The 9,085-nt window shown below is 33.8% G+C and overlaps 2 pseudogenes across 2 annotated transcripts; both read right to left on the reverse strand.

Moving 5' to 3' along the window:
* Positions 1 to 4,079: 4,079 nt before the first annotated feature.
* On the reverse strand, positions 4,080 to 4,151 carry GGTG_20019 (annotated as a pseudogene). The gene has a single exon. The product of its transcript is annotated as a tRNA-OTHER (tRNA).
* Positions 4,152 to 4,306: 155 nt separating this feature from the next.
* Positions 4,307 to 4,378, reverse strand: GGTG_20020 (annotated as a pseudogene). The gene has a single exon. The product of its transcript is annotated as a tRNA-OTHER (tRNA).
* Positions 4,379 to 9,085: the final 4,707 nt, after the last annotated feature.

Genomic DNA, 9,085 nt, shown 5'->3' on the forward strand with positions numbered 1-9,085 from the left:
ACCTCCTTTACCTTTGCGCTACCGCTTTGCACCCGTCCGCTACTACCATTAATCCGATTTTCGAATGCACCCTTTTTACGTGCTTGGCAGGGTTATTACTTTGCACGTGCCCTAAAGGTTAAGGCCTTTTAAGGCACAAACAAAAAGAAAAATAACGCACGTGGTGCATTAAATAAAGGAACGCCGATAACGGGCTAGTAAAAAAAATAGCAAAAAGATAAAAAAGGGGGGGGAAAGGAAAGGTCCCCAAATGCTTTGGACCATTTAGGCAAACAAAATAAAATTGGCAATTCGAACCCCGAAGCGATAACGATTAGGCCTAGCAAGCTTTAGCAAATTACATAACGAAGCAATTAACCAACCCATTACAAGCAAGCAGGACGCGGCCTTGTCGGCCCTTTGCAAAAGGGGCTGTACGCGGGAAAACGGTTAATTCCCGGGTAAAGCCTTTACGAGCAATCGAGCGTAAAAAAAAGTAAGCGTTAGCCAAAGCGGTTTAATACCGCTACGGAAGCGCACCGCCAAAAAGGCGGGAACGCAAGCATAAAGTTTTTCCTCCTTAGGCTTAACCCAAAGGTTTTCCCCTATTTGCATGTACTTAACCGCAGCACTAAGGTTTTTTCCATAAACATAACAGCGTATAAATACATACATACATATGGGTGCAATAAAGCCTTTATCGCTTAAAAATATTAATCGATTACGGTACCCAAAGCAATTACGTATCGCTACAAGCAATATTACGATACGGTATTCCTGTACGCAAAAAAAACAAGCTATATTTTTTTACAACAATAAAAAGGAAACCAATTAAATACAATAACGGGTAAATTAATATTAAAACCAATTATTTTAACTTTCGATATTAAAGCAAAACTTTTTAAATAACGCTGGATGCGTTAAAAATACAAAACGAAAATGTGGTTTTCGGAATCCCGTAGCTACAAAAGCATAATTTAAAAATTAATTAGAAAAAAAACAATTTCCAATAAAAGCTTCCATTAGCAATTAAAAAAGCCCAATAGTTACGGGCCGCAAGCAATGTAAAAATAAAGCCAAAAAAGGGTATTTTAACGGAAATAAAGCAAAGCAGCAACTTTTAAACCTTATTACAAAAAACTATAACAACGCTTTACGGTGGATTTAAAAAAAGGCTATAACAATTAGCTAACGTATTTCCGAAATACTATAAATATTGGAAATTGTTTTAAAAAAACTTAAAAACGGTGCTTCCAAAATACGGGCCGTTTAATTACGAAATTAAATTTAAGCCAAATGCGCAATTTAAATACCAAAAGCTGTACCAACTTAACCCCAAACAGCAAAAAGGGTTAAAAAAGCAGCTATAAAAGGATTTAAAAAAAAGGGTAATTAAACCTTTAACATTTTCAATGGAATACGGAATTTTATTTGTGCTTAAAAAAACGGAAAAAAACGAATATGCATCGATTACCAATTACTAAACGAAATTACAATAAAAAATTAATATCCTTTGCTTTTTATCGACAAATTACGCGATAAGCTCGGGAAAGCCAGGTATTTTACGGCTTTAAACTTCCAAAAAGCATATGGGTTGCTTTGAATTAAAAAAGGACAAAAATGGATAATAACCTTTCGGATACGGTTTAGCGTATACGAATCGTTGGTTATAATTTTCGAACTTACCAACGCGCTAGCTACCTTTTAGCGGATAATTAATTACGTACTTTAAAAACATTTTAACATTTTCGTCCTAACGTATTTAAACGATATTTTAATATATTTAAAAACGTTAAAAAAGCACAAGCAACAAATGCACCAAATGTTGCAAAAGCTACAAAACGCAAAGCTTTTAATTAACCCGGACAAATGCGTATGGTACGCTTAGGAAATGGTTTTTTTTAGGTTCGTTATTACGCTAAAAAAGGTTAAAATAAACCTAGCCAAAGTACAAAAAATGGCCGATTGGCTAGCGCTTACCAACGTACAAAAAGTACGGGCGTTTTTAAGGTTCCTTAACTTTTATCGACGGTTTATGCAAAGGTTTAACGGTAGCGCTACGCCATTTACAAACCTTACCAAAAACGATACCCAATTCCATTAAAAGGTTCGAAAACAAATTGTTTTTAAGCAATTTAAAAGCGCTATTTTACGGAAACCAATATTGGTTATTCCGAACCCCAATAAACCATTCGAAATCGAAACCAACGCGTTGGATTACGCAATCGGAAAATAATTAAATTAGCAAAATAAAAAAGGAAAGCTGCACTTTTGCGCTTTTTTTTTCGCAAAAATTTAAAAAACCTAAATTAAATTACCAAATCCATAATAAAAAGCTTTTCGTTATTATTAAAGCTTTGGAAAAGTAAAAGGTATATTTATATAAAGCAAACCATTAAGTAACGGTATATACCAACCACAAAAATTTGGCACATTTTATTACAAGCCAAAATTTTAACAAGCGTTAAATCCGTTAAAACCAATATTTTTAAAATTACAATTTCCAAATTTTGTACCGAAAAGGATCGAAAAATGGAAGGGCAAACGCTTTAAGCAAACGAAGCGATTATAAGGTCGTTATTTTAAAAAAAACCAGAACGCTTTTAGCTTACGGGCTAAAGGAAGCGTTGGTTTTAATTTAGCAAATAATGGCTTCGATAACCAAAAAGCAAAGCTAAACTTTAAAAAAGATTTTGGAAATTTACGGGCTATTAGCCCATAGCTATCCAAAGGTTACCAAAATATAAAAAAAGCTCCGGTAGCATTACGGGTTTACCGGAATTCGAGCAATAATGTTGGAAGCAATAAGGAATTGCTAAATGTGCGTTAAAAACAAGCCCAGCAAGCATTTTCCTTATAGGCTGCTTTAACCATTGCTAACGCTAAAAAGGGCGTAGCAAAAAGTTATTATAAACTTTGTGGTTAAGCTTTTTAAATTTAAAAAGCCTTTAACGGAAATACAATATAACAGCATATTGGTAATAATAAATAAGCTTACAAAATATACCTTGTATTTACCATACAAAAAAAGTAGCAACGCGCTTACTTTAGCTTACGCTTTTTTTCGGCACGTAATAACAAACCACGGGATGCCGCAAAAATTAATTACGAACCAAAACAAGCTATTTACAAGCAAGTTTTGGAAAACGCTTACGGCGCTTTTCGAAGCAAAATACGCTTTGTTAATAGCGTATTACCCCCAAACGAACGGATAAACGAAGCAAACCAACAAAACGATAAAGCAATACCTGCGCTATTATATTATTTATAAATAAAATAACTGGATTTAATTATTACTAATCGCTTAATTTGCTTACAATAGCTTTATGCATAAAAGTACAAAAAAAACGCCGTTCCATGCTAACTATAAGTACACCCTTACAGCGTACAACAAGTTTAAGGCCGGATTTAAAGCTTTAGCAACGGAAATCCAAATAACGAAGCTTATTAAGCTGCACTAAAACCTCCAAAACAAACTGGAAAACCTGCGTTACCAAATGGCAAAACAAATTAACAAAAAAAAAATCGAAAAACCGATTTTTAAGGAAAAAAATAACGCTTACCTTTTACGCGCTAACATTAAAATAAAAAGGCCAAACGACAAGCTGGATAGGAAAAAATAGGGATTTTTTCGGGTTACCCGTATTATTTTTCCGGTTAATTATAAATTCCAACTACTACCAACCATGCAAATCCACCCAATCTTTTACGTTTTTTTGCTGGAACTAGCGCTTTCGGGCTTTAAAAGCACCAAATTAATAAAAATTAACCCCAACCAAAAATGGAAAGTTAAAGTTATTTTTAACGAAAGAACGCATTACCGCAAAAAATAATATTTCGTTAAATAAAAAAGCTGGGGGGATAAGCACAATACGTAAAAAAATACAACAAACTTTGGAAATTGCCAAAAAGCTTTGCAAAAGTATCGCTTAAAAAAAAGTTAGCAATAGCTTTAAAGCTTGCAAAACGCCCTAAATTCGGAAGAATTTGGTAAGCAAAAAAAGGAAAACCTTATAGCATATCCAAAGGATAAACTGGCAAGTTTAAGCAAAAAAAGCAAAACCTTTTTCGCTAACCAAAAGTCGAACGAAAAAAATTTAAAGTTGTACCGGGAATCGAACCCAGGTTTTCCCGTTACAAAAATAAATGCGTTACCATTGCGCTATATAACCCATAAAAATTATTAAAAGAACTATAACTTACCGGATTAAAAAAGCGCAAGCAATTTAAAATCGATACCAAACTTTAAGCTTTTGGGGTTAGCAAAAAAAAAGGGAAAATTAAGCCGATACGATTGGCTAAACAAGCCGATTATGTTGATTTAACCAGGTTGCACCGGGAGTCGAACCCAGGTTTTCCCGTTACAAAAACAAGCGCGTTACCATTGCGCCATACGACCGGAAAAAGTTATTAAGGAAGTTACAACTTACCAAATTGAAAAAGGGGCAGCGGGTTAAGGTTAGGATTAACCTTTAACGCTGCCTAACCAAAAGATAAAGGAAGGAAATTAAATTAAAGCCAAAAAGCGGAACCGGCTACCGCTAAAGCGGCGGTTCGTCCAGCTTTTTTTTGCTTAATACGCTTTAGCTTTTTTACATTATCGATGCCGCAACAAATAGCGCGCATTATTTTTTTAAACCACAAATTTTTTTAAATGCGCAAACGCTAAACCCGATTGCTTTTAGCACGCATTAATTTTTTGGCTTATTAGCAAAATCGCTTGGTAACAACAAGCTTAACGTTTAATTTGGAATGCTATTTAGCAATTTTGCGCAATTGGTTAAAAAAAACCTTTAAAACGTTGCACCAAGCACGTTCCAAACAAACGCATTTGGTACAACAAAAGGAATTTTTTAAAAATATTTAACAAAAAAAAAACCAACGGCTTTACAAGCAAAATAAAAAGGCATTAAAATCGAAAAATTAAAAACGGCAAATAGCAAAGCGTACCGTTAAATAATTTTCCGAACCGAACGTTTTTGGATTTGCCCGGACATTTTGTTAAAAAAAAGGAACGGTTAAATAATAAAAAAAAAGTATTTACAATTAATAAAAAGGCAAAAAGGATAATAATACGTGGCTAAAAAGGTTTGGCTATTAAAAAAAGGATTTAATGTTACGATTAACAACTACCTTTACCCGGGAAAAAAGGGTAGTACGGTACGGAAACCCGTAAAGGGTAAAAGGTTACGTAACCACTTGGGATTAATGGATCGGGAAAGCAAAAAAGGTAAGCTACTAATTTAAAGGAAGCTTAAAAAAGCTTACAAAATCGGCTTCGTAAACCAACCAATCCATAACCCTAAAAAAATAAGCATTAAAGTATAAAAAGGAAAGGGTTTTTTACTGTTTTAGGTAATTTTTAATTAAGGCTTTGGCATTAGTTAAACTTTAGTTAGCTTTTAAGTAACCTTTGGAACAAGCATTTAAACCGCACCCAAGTTACTTTGTAAATCCTTTTAATTTGTTAAATTACGTGCTACTATTCGATACTCCTTTGGTGCTTTACCTTAAAAGCAAAGGCTTAACTGTAATACGACATTATAAAAATAATATTGGAAATTCGCAATTTAACCGTACCGAAGCTAAAAAGGAAAGCCGGAAATTGTAATTAGTAAACGGAGGAAATTTTTTAACTATTTCGCAATAAATACCGGGCCGAATTAACGTAAAAAGCAAACCGTTCGGGAACTAATTACGCAATAATAAAAAAAATTACCAAAAAAAAGAAAAGCGCTATTAAAATAGCGAAAAAGTATACGTAACGTACCGCAATGCACAAAGCGAACATTACATAAAACGCTAAAAGCATATAAACCATTGCTAAATAAATAAAATACAAAAGTTACTAACTTTTTCCCCCCCCGTTACTCCCGTTGTTAAAATTACCAAACGAAAAGGTAGCGGCAATAAAAAAAGCGAAAAAAGCAGCTTTAAAAAGGAAGTTTTTTTTTATATTAACGGCGGATATTACCGATATTCCCGAACATTCCAAACCATTTTCCTAACCTTTGCTTGTTTGTAAAAAAATTACTGCAAAAAACGTAAAAAGGACCTTTCGAAGCACAAAATATTAAAAAGCTTTAAATTTAACGGGGATTTTTACCGGGGGATTGCTAGCAATGGGACCGGCATTTTTCGAAGCATTGGCGGAAATGTTTACGGCATGCGTAAACCGCGGTTACTTTCCGGAAAGGTTCCGGAAATTCCGCACCATTATTTTCCAAAAACCTAACAAAAACCCGAATATTTTAAGCGCGTAAAAACCAATTGCCCTTTTAAAAACAATAAAAAAAGCGTTGGAAAAAATTTTAACGTTTTGCATTAAAAACGCCGCAAAAAGTTATTAATTACTTCCCGACGAATAAATGGGCAATTAATAATGCAAATTTACGAAAACGGCTATGCGCTTATTTATAAAAGTGGTAAATACGGTTTAAAACGCAAAAGCAATGGTTGGTTTTTTATTATTTAATATAAGCAGCGCTTTCGATACCGTATTGCATATATGCTTTTTTAACGAAATAAAAAAATACCAATTTTTACAATAAATTTTGGATTTTTTTAAAAGCTTTTTTAAACAATTGGAAAACAACATTTTTTTTTAACGGCAAAAATACGGCAAAAAATAAAATTTTATACGAAATCCCGCAAAAGTCCCTAATATTACCCATTTTTTTTATTATTTACACGGCAAGTTTGTACAAAAAGCTACGGGAAATAAAAAGGGTTGCGGTTACGGAATTTGCAAATAACATTAATTTAATTAACTTTAATTGCAACGCAATAAATATAGCTAATAAGCTTAAAACCGCCCACAACGTATGCTTGAAATGGGCAAAAAAATTTGGAGCGAAATTTAACCCGGCCAAATACCAATTGGTTTGGTTAACAAAAAAAAAAAACCCGCGCTAACGCTACCTTTCCGTTTCGGAAAGGTTACGGTAAAACCAAAAACGATAAAAAAAGCAATGCAAATATTAAGCTTTTGGATTAATTCCAAATTAAATTGGACTTAATATATTCAAAAAATGCGCGAAAAAATAGCGATTTAAATGCTATTTATTACGCGTTTAGCAACGATAACGTAAAAACCCACGTTTACCAAAACCAAACATTTGTACCTGGCCGTAATTAAAACAGTATTAAATTACGCGGCCCCGATTTATTATAAATTTAACGCTATTTTGCTACGGTTTAAAAAAATGGTTAAAGCGTAAGCAAAAACGTAAAACAATTGTTTAAAAACAATAACGGGGGCTTACAAAAAAACCTTATAAAAATTGCTAAAATTAAAAACGCATATAACCCCAATTTAAATATAGCTAAATGGTTACGTTGCCCATTTCGAAAAAAAGCTAAAAAAGGGCGGTTTGGCGGAAAAAATTGCGAATACTTGCAAAAAGGTGCAGCGAAAATTAAAAAATAAAAAGCGAAAGCTTACGGCTGCAATTACGCGGCTATTCCGTCGACGGGAAAAAGCGTTAAATTGGATTGGAAAATCGGACCCGGAAATAACGGTATTGAAAAAGTGGAAAAAAAAGTAACACAACCACGTTACGGCAACCAAAAAAAGCGCTAAAACCAATAAAAAGCAGCCCAACGAAAAAATCCTAAGCCTTTACCGCAATTTTTACAAAACCTAAAGCTTGTTGCTGGTTTAGCTAAAAACGGAAAGGTTAAAATTTTAAGGCTATTTAACTTTTCGGAAAGTTCCCGGCGTAACCGCAACGTATTAATGCGGTTAGGGCCCGGAAACGGTAGCATACGTATTGTTATATTGCCCGGACCTGCAAAAACAAAAAAAAAAACTTTTCCAAATAATAAAAAAAGCAACGAAATCCTCGTTAAACCAGCCAAACGAAACGGTAATCGTTACAAAATGGTTTATAAAAACAAAACGGCTTTTTAATTACGCTTTATTAAGCGATATTATCGATACGTAAACGGAAAGAGCGGAAAAGAAAAAAAAAATAAAAAACGTTAAACGCTGCAACGAAGCGGCAAATTCGAAAAAAAACAAAAAGCTTAACCGCCCCGGTTCCAAAAAGCCAAACTTACATTAAACCTTATCGAAAAAACCTTTTAACAATTTTATTAATTACTAACAATATTACATACCAATAAGCAAAATAACGCAACCTTTTATTTTAACGCCAAAAAACGGGAACTTATTTACGCCCGTAAAAGTAAATTGCCGCAAATTGTTTTTAAAATCCCAAATATAAAAAATTCGAACCGCTAAATATATAACGCTTAAACGGCCATGTTATCGCTTTTATTTTTAAAACCGAAATCGAATTCGTTAAGGTTGCGGGAAAGCGCTTAAAAAGGGGGAGGGAATGCAGCAGCGGCTATTTTTTTAATTGTTACCCCGAGCGCCGCCGACACCCCCTTTACCGCTTTCGTCGCCGCCGCAACAACCCCGGCTGGACCCGCAACTTTACCTTAACCAAATTTATTAATAAATTGGAAACCAACCGCATCGTTTTTTTTTTAAACTTAGCCGCGGAATTACCAATTACCAAAAAAAAGTTATTCGTTACTTTATTATTTTTACCGTTACCGTTACCGTTACTAATTTGCAAAAAATTAACGGGGGTAACCTTTTTAAAATATTCGTTATAACGATTAAAAAATTCGGTAACGTTATTATAAAATTAAACGTAAATATTTTAACGAAATCGAACGTTTTGCGTATAAGCTTTAATGCAATTTATTAACGTAAAATTGCTAAACCCGTTACGTTTAGCTTGAAAATAATTAAAAACGATATCGAATACGAAAAACATTTTAATAAAAATGTTAGCAATAATAATATTGCGGCGAGCTTTAATTCCGGGGTTTTCCGTAAAATAACGGGAAAGTTTTACCGGGGCCGGGGTATTGTTCGGAAAGTACGCTTCGCAAACGGTTTTAAATTTAACGTAAGCGTAGCGCTCGTATTAAAAAAGCCAAATTTCTTAATTTTATCCAAAGTATTAGCAATGCACCGGGGACGTAAAGGATACGATAAAGCAAAAAAAAAACTTACAGCCTTTACTTTGCCCGTAAAATTAAACGCTTAAACGTAATACTTTTTGCGGTTCGTAAAGCTATTGTTAGC

This window comes from Gaeumannomyces tritici (genome assembly GCF_000145635.1).
Source record: "Gaeumannomyces tritici R3-111a-1 unplaced genomic scaffold supercont2.1, whole genome shotgun sequence".
In the NCBI taxonomy this organism is placed as follows: Eukaryota; Fungi; Ascomycota; class Sordariomycetes; order Magnaporthales; family Magnaporthaceae; genus Gaeumannomyces; species Gaeumannomyces tritici.